Source organism: Antechinus flavipes, chromosome 3 (genome assembly GCF_016432865.1).
Source record: "Antechinus flavipes isolate AdamAnt ecotype Samford, QLD, Australia chromosome 3, AdamAnt_v2, whole genome shotgun sequence".
In the NCBI taxonomy this organism is placed as follows: domain Eukaryota; kingdom Metazoa; phylum Chordata; class Mammalia; order Dasyuromorphia; family Dasyuridae; genus Antechinus; species Antechinus flavipes.
Window position 1 is genome coordinate 436,057,894 of NC_067400.1, and position 14,863 is coordinate 436,072,756.

At 33.6% G+C, this 14,863-nt stretch overlaps 1 protein-coding gene and 1 pseudogene across 2 annotated transcripts in view; one reads left to right on the top strand and one right to left on the bottom strand.

Annotated features, from left to right (window-relative positions):
- Positions 1–14,863, top strand: part of CCDC148 (coiled-coil domain containing 148) — a 301,269-nt gene that overhangs the window by 51,866 nt on the left and 234,540 nt on the right. The window lies entirely within an intron of this gene.
- Positions 13,115–14,460, bottom strand: LOC127557304 (pre-mRNA-splicing factor SLU7-like; annotated as a pseudogene).

Consider the following 14,863-nt stretch of genomic DNA (forward strand, 5'->3'; position numbering starts at 1 on the left):
TTTATTTAAGTTTCAGATCTCTGGCTAAAACTTTGAACTTTATGCACATGAATTCCAAATGTGTTTCTCAAGCACTGACATTTCTCCTAATGTCCACTTATTTTCTAATAGACTTCTGGCTATCTCCAACTTTATATTTCTGTGGTACCTTGTGTTCAATATATCCAAAATTAAATTGTGATTTCCCCCCAAAACTTGTGCTTCATTCTATTAATGGTATCACCATTTTCCTAGTTGTTCTTGCCCAAAACTTATGTTTAAGTCTTAAGATTTTTTCTTATTTCTTACTTCCTATATCCAATCATTTGTTACACTTACTAAACCTATATTCAAAATGCATCTCTTGTCACTCTCTCCTTTCTAATTCCTTCTGCTTTAATATGTTTTATCTGGGCAATTATTGCAACAGGGCTTATACATATTTTTACCTCTAATATTACCCAACTCTAGTTAGTCATTCAGCAAATATTAGGTGTCAAGAACGGTGCTAGGTACTGAAGATCAAAGGATAAAAATGAAATACCTTCTGCTTTGCAGAAGTTACCATTTTATTGGGAAAGTTATATATGTATGAATATACTCAGAATATATATGAGTATATATACAACAGGACTAACTTCTAGGGGTGTCAGGAAAGTCCTCATATGTATGGTGGCATGGGAGTTTAATTTTGAAGGAAACTAGACATTCAAAAGGAGGAGATGAAGTTGAAGTGCATTTAAGGTATGAAAGATTGCTTTACAAAATCATGGAAAAAGAAGACAGAGAGAATTGTGAAACTATTGGAGAGCCTGGATTCTAACTAAGGAAGGATTGGGACAGTAAGAATCACAACATGATAGTGAAAAGAAATATTATTTTATGTGGTGATAAGCTTATTTTTCCATTGGCAGAGGAAAATTCAATAAAGACCTTGGGAAACAGCAACTTTCGATCTTCTAGCATTGCTCATTGTATCCGGAAAAATACTTCTAAAATACTATTTTTTTCTTTCCTTTTTTCTTTTTTTTCCTTTCTTTACTCTCTCCCCCACCTCCACTCCAGACTACTCTGGATATACAACCCAGTATACAACAAAGGTCAAAGATCTTTGGCACTTAGGAAAGCTGGAAATCTAAATAAATACTTATACTCATCCTATTTTTTCATTTGAAGAGTTTTGTTTTTTTTTTTTGGGGTTTTTTGCCAGTAGCTGCTTGTTACATGTTATATTTGAGGATCTATAAGAAGGACAGTTTATGTGGACCAAAGTTCCATGGAGAATAGTAATGTTCAATATACCTGGCAATATAGTTGAAGTCAGATATGAAAGGCTTTAAATGCCAAAAAAAGGAGTTTATATTTGATCAGAGGTAAGAAAGTGCCACTGGAGTTTGTAGAACCAGGCAGCAATCTGGTTAGACCTATCCCTGTGGAAACTGTGTGAAAAATGAATTAGAGGGGAAAGAGATTTGAGGCTAGGAAACTGAATAGAATATAATGCATTGCAGTAGTCCAAGGGGAAAAAGATGGTAGTTGTACAAATGGAAAGATGTGAACTAATGTAAGAGATGTTATGGAAACTGATTTGGATATGAAATGAAAAAGAGTTGAAATTTATTCTGGAATTGTGAATCTGGATAAATGGAAGGATAGTGGTTATCCTCCAAATAACTTTCAAATATCAATTTAATAACCAACAATAATTCTGGGAGATCAATAAAGAAGCAAGCTGCTACCTTAATAGACTCAATGCAGAATAAAATCTGTATTTTCAGACATGGTCATTGTGCGATTTTGTTTAGCTTCACTACATATGTTTATTACAAGGATCTTGTTTTCTTTTTCCCCAAGTAGGAGAAGGAGATGAGAGGAAGAGGAAATAAATGCTATTTTAAAAAGCGGAGCTGCCCTCAACAGAAATAACTGTTTGGAAGAGGTATCAATGTGGGAAGAGGAGAAATAACAGATTCTAGTTTTTGACATGGTGATTTGAGATTTCTATGAGTTAACCAGTTTAAAATATCCAGGAATTGGTGCTGTGATAATATAAGTCAGGAGACAGGTTGTCAGGATATAGATCAAAGCTTCTTAAAGTGAAGGTTTCTTTTTTTAAAAAATAATATTTTATTTTTTCAAACACATGTAAAGATCATTTTCAACATTCATCTTTGCAAAATCTTATGTTTTTCTCCTTCTCTCCCTTCTTCTCCCTCCCCAAGATAGTAATCTGATAGAGGTTAAACATGTACAATTCTTCTTAACATATTTCTATATTCTTCCTGCTGTACAAAAAAAAAAAATCAGATCAAAAGGGGGAAAATGAGGGAAAAAAAACTCCATGAAACAAAGAACAACAAAAAAAGTGAGAACATTAAGCTTTGTTCCACATTCAGTTTTCATAATTCTTTCTGTGGGTGCAAATGGTACTTCACATCACAAATCTATTGGAATTGCCTTGAATCACCTCATTGTTGAAAAGAGTCAAGAGTTCACAACTGATCATCACATCATGTATGTAATGTTCTCTTGGTTTTGCTCACTTCACTGAGCATTGATTCACATAAATCCAGGCTTTTCTGAAATTTGTCTGCTCATTGTTTCTTATAGAATAATAATATTCCATTACATTCATATACCAAAACTTATTTAGTCATTCTCCAACAGATGGACATCCACTCAATTTATATTTCCTTGCCACTACAAAAGGGACTGCTACAAATATTTTTTTTGGCACATGGGGGTTCTTTTGCCTCTTTTATAATCTCTTTGGGATACAGACCCAATGGAGAGACTGTGGAACAAATGATAAGCACAGTTTTCTGATCCTTTTGGCATAGTTCCAAATTGTTGTCCAGAATGGTTGGATCATTTCACAACTCCACTAACAGTACATTAGTATCCCAGTTTCCCCCATCTTTTTTATCATTATCTTTGCTGTCATCTTAGCCAATCAAAAGGTGTGAAGTGATACCTCAGAGTTGTCTTAATTTGCATTTTTCTAATTGATAGTGATATAGAGCATTTTTTCATATGATTAGAAATGGTTTTAATTTCTTCATCTGAAAATCATCTGTTCATGTCCTTTGGCCATTTATCAATTAGGGAATGACATGTATTTTTGTGAATTTGAGTTCTCTATATTCTAGAAATGAGACTTTTATCAGGAACATAGGATGTAAATTTTTTCCCCTAGCTTTCTGCTTCCCTTCTAATTAAATTGGTTTTGTTTGTGCAATAAATTATAACTTTCAATTCAATATGAGATTGTTAAACTGCATGTGGGGGGTCATAAAATTATGATTTGTTATCAATAAATGTTTGATTTGAATATTATTTTATATACTTATATAATGGGGGTATCATAAACATTTCTTGGGCAAAAAGGGATCAAAAGTGAAGCAAAGAAAATGAGGAATAAACCATTCAGATTATAAGAGAGCAAAAAGAAAACAGGCACTAACACTGAAAAAGACTATTCAGGAAGAGAAGGTGGTCCTTTAATTAAAGTTTCCCCTTAATACTAAAGCCTTCTCTGTTGATTAGCATTGTAAAGAAAAACAACTTTAAAAGACTTAAGAACTTTAATCAGTCACTCAATAAACTTTTATTAAGTACTTTCTATGTGACAGTAATTATGCTAAGCACTTGGGATGTAAAGAAAGGCAAAAGAGAGTCAACCATCTGTAGGAGCTCTAAACCTACTGGGGGAGAAAGAATTCAAATAATGTTATACCATCATGAAATATGCTGGATTAATTGGAGATAATCAACAGAAGAAAGGCATTAGGCTTAGTATAGTGCTTGGTAGTAGACATTTGCTGTTGTAGTGTGTCTTTTGTACTTGAAGGAGACCATGACCTCTGGTAGTGATGCCATGACTTGCAAATGAAATGGATCTAAGTGAGGCAGGGCTGTGCAGCCTACTACTCTCTTTCTCTCCTCCTAAGCTATCTTGATCCAGTGGCAAGCTAAAAGATCTGGACAACTGCAGGTAGTCCTGGATGTAGTGGGGAGACCTTGGCCTGTTTAAGCTAAAATCTTTCCCAGGTCTCAGTGTGTGTGAGGCAAAACTCATTCAATGATTAAGGCTAGATAAGAAATGAGACAGAGAATTTTTTTTTTAACCTAATTAAAAAAACTCAATCTGAGAAGATTCTTGAAGTTTCTAGCCAAAACAGAAATAATTGTTATTTACATTTACACAGAGCCATCAGAACCCAAACTATGATCCAGGTAGATTTGGACTAGGACTAGCTAGTTAAAGAGAATCAGAGTAATTTAGCCTTGAGACATGGTCCTTAAAAAAGAAATCTAAGACTACAAACCCTAAGATATCTTGTGAGGGTTCAGCAATCAAATTTTATATTATTTTGAACAGAGTTCCCACAGATAAAGGTATTGATTCTCTATGTGAACAGAGAGAGAAATCAGAGAGGGAGCAGAAGGAGGGGAAGGAAGGAAGGAAGGAAGAGAGGAAGGGAGGGAAGAAGGAAGGAAGAGAGATAGGAAGAAAGAAAGAAAGGAAAAGGGTAAGGGAGGGAGGAAGGAAGGAAGGTGAGTTTCCACAGCTGGTAAGTATTAAGTATAGAAGCGGGATTTGAACTCAGGTCCTCCTGACTTCAAGGCTGTTGCTCTACCCACTCACTGTTCCATAATAAACTGGTTAACAGGATTAAATATATTTACTGGTTCTAGACTCATTTCTATTGTGCACAATCTGGTTAATCAGTGCTGTATTTAAAACACTTTATTGTCTTCTTGACTGCCAAAGTCTGAGTTTTTAAATCTATTATACAAACCCCCCCAATCTGAAATTATTATACCATTTTAACCTCATTGCCTATTCTTCCCCTCTATATATTCTACTTTTTCAGCTCAAATAGGTTTTTTGGAAATCATTCAAATATAAACACCATTCTCATACTGGAATGGACAAAGAAAAGAGCCCAGCGTGGTATGATCTGCATTCCACAATATTCTACAATTCTCTCTTCTACAAGGGAGTGTCCTATGCTAACCCCATTGAAGCACTGAAGAAGTCACTATTAAAATATAATGCCTACAAGGCCAAGGGTGGCACCTTTGTTCTTCCCCATAACTAACTTGTTTAACCGCAGCTACCCATCTATCAAGGTATTTTGCTGGATATAAGGTGGTACAAGTGAGAGATTATGAGTTAGGGCAAATCTATCACCACTATTTGAAAAGTAATTCAGTATAAATGGTGTACTTCCTACTAGTGTGTCAGTTTTATTATTTTCATTTTTAAAGGGCAGTGCATCTGTTATTTTTTTCTTAGTTCAAAGAATAGTCAGACACTTGTTATTTAATGCATTGTCTATTGCAAATGCCAAAAAGAAGGGCTCAAAGAGACACACTATTACGAATATCTATTTCTCCATCTCACAGCTGTCCAAATCTTTGGCTGTGGCCCTTTTTTGCAGGAAACAATGTGACCACTTGTACAAAGCTGGCAATGGCTTTAGGTTAACTATTCTAAATCATTCCCTTCCTTTCTCTCATATTACAACTAAAGATTAGAGAAAGCCATGTAATAATTTCTACTTTCTTTCCGTCTGGGGGGACAATTCTATGTTATATAAATATAATGTGAACATTAATATAAACATTTACTTTAGAGACTCTCTTTTTAAGAAAAAAAGAAACTATAATATCTTTCCCACAAAAAAATCCTTAATTTGGATATTTGAGAGGCAGTACAGCAATTATGATATGCTTTATAGAAAAGCAAAACAAAAAAGAAAAGCATTCTTTGCATTGTAAACAGTTTCATCCTGGGGTGAGGCAATATCAACAAATATGACTCAGGTCCAGGAAGCTGTAAAGTGCTTATATGTGTATCTGAAATCATTACTTCCTATGTCTGTGGAGAAAGTGGTTGCAAGGGAGGGGCCAGGTTTTATGGAAGAATTTGTAAAAATTCTATAATTGAATTGAGAAGGATACACCTCTGCAAACACTCGTATCTCATTTTTTCAGACCTATGCTCCCACTTACATCTCATTTTTGCAAGTCAGCTTCCATGACTTATTCCTTCATATTTTCTATTTATTTCCCAGTTTACATAGAGTGACTTTTGCCTAAGATGCTCAATTAACGTATTTAATATTACTATTCAACATTAATAGTTGTTGTAGGCCTAAATGTGATGCTGAGTACAACCCTGCTTCTAGAATTCTACAAGCCTAAGCATCTTTCCTCAATGTACAGTGAGCAGATTTATATGATAAACAGCTACCATGAAGTAATATATTAGTATTTCTAAAAGATCTTTCTTTGGGATTAGGTTATTTTACTATTTAAAAAACCATAGAAGTTATGGACTCCTAGTGGGGAAATTCTTCTAATGATAATTATATATAAGAAGTAGAATTAAGTACCTTAAAGAATAATTCTTTGGTGCTAATTTGATTTGAAATTACTTGCCTTTTCAAAAGTTAATGATACTTCAGGTCATTTCCAATAGTTTTGTCATGAAGAGAGCCATCTGCACCCAGAGAAAGGACTGTAGGAACTGAGTGTGCATCACAAAATTGTATTTTCACTTTCTTTATTGTTGTTTGCTTGCATTTTGTTTTCTTTCTCATTTTTTTCTTTTTGGTTTGATTTTTTTTTTGTACAACATAATTGTGGAAATTATATATATATATATACATATATATATATGATATATATATAAAATTTTTGCGATCTAGGGCAGTGGGGTAGGAGACAGAGAAAATTTTTGGAACACAAGATTTTGCAAGGGTGAATGATGAAAATTATCTATGCATATGTTTTTTGGGGAAAAAAGCTTAAATTAAAAAAAAAAAGGATTGTGCATATTTAACCAAAAAAATTTAAAAAGGCTAATGATATTACATACCAGTTCTCAAAAGGGAAAGAAGATACAGTAGCCTTTGTAGACCAGTAGCATAAAATGAAACTCCAGACCGTGGTATTAAAAATTAAAAATGTCAGCACAGTTTATTCAAACTTTTCTTTAATGTTCCTGTTCATGAAATGTACCTAAAGTGCTATAGGAATAGTGATACAGGTAACTTTCCATGAATAATGATTCTTAATTGACATGATGTTGATAATTCTATGATAAATTTAAACTATTCTTTTAGCATACTAATGTTATGTACTGAATTGTCAGGTGAAAATGGCAATAACTAGTATTGTGGCAATAAATAACATTCCCCCAAAATTTCATTTGCTGCAAATTATCACATGAATAAGTCTAAACCTAGGTGTATGTAACTTAGATGTTTGAAGCATGTGTGTTAAGCTTAAATAAAATATTTGTATAAAATCATTTAAATATTTACAACAGATTCTCAAGCAATATTAGAAAGCAATTGCTTTCTATTTTCTGAGGCAATCATCTTAATCAGTAACTGATAAGTAGGTCTTTGTTGCAAGATCAATATATCACTCCATTCCTATTTAAGTAAGATATTCCATGATAAATCTTGAAACAATACTTTAAAATAATTCTTTCAGTATCTAAAATGAGAAATTACTTCCCAAATGACATAGAAGATTCAGCTTAGGGAATGACTGTTTTTACTTAATACTACAATGGAATTACAGTGGTGAATTTTTAAATGCTGGGAAATTTGCCTTGGGAATACATTTCAGGAGATAAATAACAATGGTTCTCAAACTTTTGTTCTGATTTTTATGCTATTAAAATTATTGAGGATCTGTTAAAATGTTTTCATGTGGGTTTTATTTCTAGACATAGAAATAAACATTAATTTTGAATTTTCAACCCTCTGAAAGAGTTTCAGAGACCCCCAGGATTCTCTGGACCATACTCTGAAAATTACAGTTATATAACTTACAGATGGAAGGATATAGAAAAAGAAGATTGGTTGGTAGACTATATATTCTAATCAAAACAGGATCCTCAGGAACAATACCAGGAATATAATGTTCATTTTAAAATGGCATTCTTTTATTTATAGCCTAAACTTTATTTTGAATTAAAGATAAACTTTTGAAGTTAGTGAGAATATATATTGACAGATACTATTGAAAGATTGTTGATACAGCCCTTGGGAGGTAGGACTGGAATATAAGTTTATGTATGATTGGGCCATGTATTTTATTTTAACTCCTGAATGTTCTTTAGTAGAATTGCATTAATTATAACACTTCACCTTAATTCACTAATTTTCTTTGTTCTAGGTTGTACCAATGGTAAATAATTCAGAGAGGGCATAACTATTTTAACTAAAATAGACTTCATGAAAAGGATCTTTTATTCTCCATTCATTACTTTTCAAGTTGCTAAAGCAAAGAGACTGAAAACACTGTTGTGAGAAAATGAATATATACAGAAGAATTCTTAATGTGTTATATTAAAAATAGATTTTATGTTAATAAAGAGTTGTTTAAATGGTAGATATAGTCTATAGAAAGTTCCAGATCTTTCATTAAAACACTAAAACGATTCTGTATGTTAGACATTTAAGAAATAGTATCTTTTTTAATGAAAGACATTTCATTAAGGCATAAAGATGCTAGCACTAACTGTGATGTCAGAAGATTTGACAAGATCAGTCTCTACCACTGTCTAGGTTGGGAAATTTGAGCAAGTTATTATCCCTTACTGAATTCATTTCTTCATCTGCAAAATGGTAATAACATTATTACTTAATAGGCTGATTATGAAGATAAAATGAGATAATGTATCTAAAGCATTTTGTAAAATCTTTAGATAGCCATCTAAAGTCATCTGAAAGTCCGTCTAAATTTTAATAGCAACAATAGCACTTATGTAAGGCTTAAAGGTTTGCAAAGTACTTAATTATCAATCAATAATCATTTATGAAGCACCTCTTGTGTATCAGACACTGTGCTAAGCACTTGGGATATGAAAAATGGTGGAGGGGTGGGGGAAGAAAGATAGGAAATGGTTCCTATCCTCAAGGAACTAATAATCCAATGAAAGTGATAACATGCAAATACATCTATACAAAGTAAGCTACAAAGAGAAGAAATAAGAAATAATTAATAGGGGAAAGGCATTGACATTAAGAATTTATATTATTTTACTTTATTTTTTGTTGGAATAATCTTTTTTTATGCAATGAACTGTTCCTATCACTTTTTCTTTTCCAAAAACTACAATGGCTATTTATTGCTGATTAAGTGAAGTTCTAATTACTTGACCTGGTATTCAAGGAAATCTACTTTTTAGGGCCACTCTACTGTTAGGTAAGTTTAAACCTTATTTTATTTTTCTCTCTTCCAGTCATCCTAGGCTCCAGCCAAATTGTACAATTCTTTCTATTCCTCAAAAATATAGTTTTTCTACTTTGATAATTTGCTCACTATGCGTGAAATGACCTTTCATCTCTTTGCTACTCAGCTGTTATAAAGCCCTTCTCAATGCTACTTCCTTCATGAAATCTATGATCCCCCCATCATTAGCACCTTCTCTGCTTCTGATTTCATGTAACACTTTTATGTGCCTCTCTAATTCACCATTATTTATTACTATATATTATATATTTCTATATAGGCCTTCTCCTTCCTGAATTGTATAGTCTTTGTCTTACTTAAACGTCACATTAAACCTAAATCTAGCCTTTATAAATATTTGTTGAATTAATGAAAAAATTCTTTGAAATAAATGAACCCAGAAAGTAAATAAATAGATGAACGACTGTGCTATGGAAATACCATTTTTAACTCCATTTTACAGATGAAGAAAATGAAGCAGACAGAAATTCAAATATAGACAAATAGCTAGTAGGTATTTGAGGATGCATTTGAATTAGGTCTTCCTAACTGCAGGCTCAGTGCTCTATCCATTGTGCTATTCAGCTTCCTAGAAGTCAGTTATTAATATTATCATGTGAGAATTCATATAAAGATAAATTGTATAATATATAATGACATATGTGGAACCAGAAATGACAACATAAATGTTATTAATATTGTTAATACTACAAATATAATATATAAGAAGACGACATTGATCCAACTTCTCAATTTCAGAGCCATAGCATTTTTTGGGAGATAATTAGAATATAGTGACTACTTCAAGATCACAAAGCTAATAAGTTTCTGAAGCTAGATTTGAGCTAAGATCCTCTTGACAAGAGAACCAATAGTCATATGTTTTCATAATACTTCTAAAATCAAAGGGGGAAGCTGTGAACTGTCAGATATTTTCTTTGAACTCTTATGGGGCAAGACATCCTGTGCTATAATACCAGAAAAGAGAGGTAACTCTCTCCTTTGTTTTCTGTTGAAGATAGGAGATAGTTTCTTATTGCCCTTATCTCATAAAAACCTTTACTCAATTATGGTATAGAAATGCATAAATTATGGATAAAGAAATTTATATTGATTGTATCAGCCAACCTGCTGCTTTTTTTATAAGAAAAAAACTCAGTAGTCAACAAAATTAATGCCTAATCTAGAGATAGAAATAGTTTGGTGTGTGGGAGAATGCTAGATTTGGAATAATATAGCTTGGGTCAAAAACCCATTTGTCATTTAATAGCTATGAGATACAATCTACCTGTATCTCAATTTTCTCTTATGTAAAATGAGAAGGTTGGGGTGATGTGACTATTAAGAATACTTCCAGCTCTAAATACGTGATCCTATGATCCTAAGGTAGAATATATGTAATATTTGTAAAGTACTTGGCAAAGTTCCTGGTTCTTAGTAACTACTATATAAATGTTAACTCTTATCATCATAATCAATTAGGTATAAAGGTGAAACTGAACTCTTCTATTGTAAAATTATTTATGCTTTCTCAAAAGTACATATTGAAAAAGAGTATGCAGATCAAATCTATTATGATACAATAATTATAATATGATAGTTATAATGAGTAGTAGATAGAGAACTGGCCTTCAGGAAGATCTTAATTCAAATCTTATCTCTGGCTAATCCTGGCTGTGTGACCTTGGACAACTTAAACACTGAACTTGTCTATGCTGTAGGACAAACTGGTCAAACTTCTAGGCAACTCTTTATAACTAAGTTACAGTGGGTGTTGATTTGTATTAATAGGACTTTCCTCATCTGGAAGTTTGCTTTACTAATTAAATCAGAGATCCAGGTCCTATTCTCCCCCACCCTCCATGCCAACTGTTATGATGAAAATATTCCAATGATGGGAATTCTAGCCATTTTAACAAATCTTTATTAAGCACTGACTCTGTGCCAGACACTGTAGTAACAATGCAAAAACAAAGTTAAATAGTCCCTGCAGTCAAGAAACTTATATTCTTCAACAAAAAAGATTTTTAAGTCCCAGCCAATTGTCCATTTTTTTTTTTCCAAGGAATTTTCTGAGGTGGAGCTAAGATGGCAGACTAAAGGCAGGAATTTGCTAGAGCTCTCCCCCAAACTGCTTCAAATTCCTCTAAATAATGACTCTAAACAAATTTAGAGCATTTAAGCTAAGTTTTAAGTTTGGGAAGGAGAAAAAAATATGATAGTTGAATGTAGAAGGATTTACAGAAAAGGAAACAATGTAATTTGCCCAAGCCTACTCAAGCTAGTAAGCATCTTAATCAGAATCAAATCTAGATTCTCTGCCTCCAACTCATACTTTTTTCACAGCAGTTTAAGATTTTATAGTTTTTATAAGTATAAGGATCTTTGATAATAAAAGTTTTGCAAACTGGCAAAATTTTTGAAAGACTTGGGTTGGAGACCTAAGCTTTTCCTGTTTTTCAGATTGTTCCTTTCCCTCTGCATTTGATCCCCCAGATTCATGAAACACTACAGTTTGTTTCACAGTAGTTTTCATTAAACAAGATTTCAGCATAGTAGTAGGCCTAGTTCATGGCAACTACTTGGTTGCTCAGAATGGAATGCCTAAAATTATGTCAATAGTTAGAGGTTTTTTTTTTTTTTTTTCACCTTAGGCCAGCCACTTCAGTCACCTCTCTTATCTTAGCCCACTTCTTGTTCTGCTCAGTTTTTCATCATTACAGCTGGTAGAATAGAAGCCCAAGTTTCTTAATTGGAAGGGATCTTCAACATGATTTAGTTCTTTTGAGGAAAGGTAAGACAAGGAATAGACCACCTGGATTTTACCCTTCCTAAGCATTTTCTTCCTTCAAATTGAGTTCCCTGTGAAGTTGTCTTGCCACAGCCTAGTGGATGGGTTGTAGTGGCAATCAGGAGTTCCAGTGTAGTTGGCATCAAATACTCCAATTAATTTGTGATCTCATTGATGGGGATATAGGCTCCACTATTGCAAATTGTAATCCATCAGTGCCAGTCTAGCTTATGTGACATGAATATTTTCTTCCCTAAATTTACCACGGGGTACAAGTTTTCTATCAGCGTGCTTGAAGTCTTAACAATGGCTATTCGTGGGTATAATGTGTGATTAATTATTCATAGGTCAGTAGCACAAATGAACTATAGGTTGTGGTTCAGGGTTTTACTGTAATTGATATTAAGAACCTAAACCTACTCAATCTCCTCTCCTTTCTCTCACTATATTCCACTATACAGTGATGTACATTGTGCTCTGCCTGTTTTCTCACCTTTGTCTTAATATGTCTGTGCTTATCCTTGTCTTTTCTTGCTATTCCCTTTCTTCCACCCTTTTCTTTCCCCTTCCTTTTTTATTTGCTCTTACTCTCCATTCTGTCTCTTCCTCTTTAGCTAGCAATAATAGTTAATACCAGCATATACATGTTATAACTTTATTCAATTACATTTCATGTTTCTATCCCATAATTTTAAAAACAAGGAAATTTTTTCTTTAAAGACAAAGCAATAGAAACAAGATTTTTTTTTTTTGAACTTAGGATCACATATTTAGAACTGGAAAAGTCTCGAAAGGTCATTTAATCCAACATCCTCATTTATCCTAGGGTTAAGTGATTTATCCAAGGTCCTACAACCAAGTAGAAGAGCTGGAATTTTAATCCATATTAACTGACTCAAAATTTGATGCCCTTTGAACTGTATTACACTATTTCATGTAACCATGAATTTTTCACAAATTTTTCTCTTCCAAACGTAGGAACTACTATTTATATCCTGTTATCCTTTATGCAGCACTCACTTCTATTTTTTTTAAACAAAAAGAGTTCCAGAAATTTATTGAAAGAGTCTCCTTCAAGTCATCTTATTGCTGTAAAAGAAGAGAAGTCATGGGATCATGTGGCCTCTGTTATTTCATCTTATAGTGCCTCCATTTCCTGTTCTGCAGGTCCTTAGGCTTTATGGATGCTATTTTAGGGCCTTTATCTCTCATTTGCTACATGATATCCTTGTCATGGAGGAGACAGGTCTATTCAGCATTTAATGACTTTCTTAGTTTTTTTAATTTCATTTTTCTTCACCCACACTATCTAAACTCCTATGTTTCTTCTTTTTCTCTTTTTTGATTTCTCTTAGTCAAGTTGCATCAGAGTTTTTGGTCTGCTCATTTGCTATTCTTTTTTGGTATTATCAGGAACATATTCAGCCACAATGAGCAATTTCCTAACCAGCTTTTTCAGTATAGTAGGAGAGCTGGATAAAGAAGTGATAGCACTTGTATTTCCATCTATCTTCTTTCTAATAGGAACCCCAAATATGTGTAAAATTGTTGGTCTTGACATCCTCCTCATACCTCATACTTGTTCCATGTCTTGAATATTTCACATAATCTTTTATTTGAACTTCTATAGTAACTGGAGGGAGAGGGGAAAAGGAGTGCATCCAGGTATTCTTGACCTCCACACATCTCTAGGATTTTTTTTTTTTTCTGTTGTTTTTGGAAATATTCCTTTTTGATTTAAAATAATTTATATAGCAACTCCAGTTTTGTTGGATCATTTTGGATATGTACTTTAGATATAAGCCTGCCAGGCAGACAACTATTTATGCAATTGAAATTGTATCTCCAGTGTATCATAATTGTCTCCTGTATTTAATCAGGATTCTTTCTGCAATGGCATAAAAGTTATCTCGATTACTGTTGTTTTTGGATCCTAATAGGCAGAATTGGATATAAATTTCTCAATTATTTAGAAATGTCTTCTCAAATACTGCTATGGTCTCTTTCTCTCTGAGAATTTGGTTCTCCCCATATGTTTTGGTGAATTCATTTGTTTCATTAATTCTTCCTGTTATCTTCTGAACTTTTAGTGTATATTTAGCCATAATCTTCATATGTTCTTCTGAGTAGTAGTCCTTCCCCCTATCTCTTTTACCATCATAATCAAACACAAACTCAGGTTGGATATTTTCATCCGGTGCTCCTTTACAGTATTTTGAAGTCTTCACAGTCTCCTTTCTTATGCCATTCTTTGTTTGAACTATCCTCTTTTTATTTCTCAGATTGTTTAGTGTGAATCTTTTTGATGATATATAGAGACGTGGAGATTGATATCTTTTCCTTCATCTACTTCAGCTGGGACGTTACCCAGCTTTCTTTGTTCTTCTAGCTCCAGTCTTGGTCATTCTCTTTGACTCTTCCAAACCCATGTCCCTAGCTCTCTTGGGGTGTGGGAGGGCCTGGGGTTTGTTGCTTTTGTAACAGCAGCCTATGTAGTCCCAGTTACTGGGCCATATCACTAATTCTGCTGAGGAGAAGACCAGAGAGAATCATCCTGCAATCTGACTCCAAAATATAATATCTGGGCTAGCTTTCTGGAGGGCCTCTGGGAGGGCCTTGCTCTCACTATCTTGCTGAGGATGGACAAGAATAGAGTCCAAAGTCTTTATTGTCTCCTTCACAGTCTGTGTCATAGTCTAACCTAGTCTCAGTCTGACCCAGTCTCCTCCAGAAGTCTGCCAGTCTGTCAATCTCAACCAGTCTCCTTCTGAGTCTGACTTTGTCCCCAGTTTAAATACCCTATTACAATTACATCATTACAGCATACTGAAT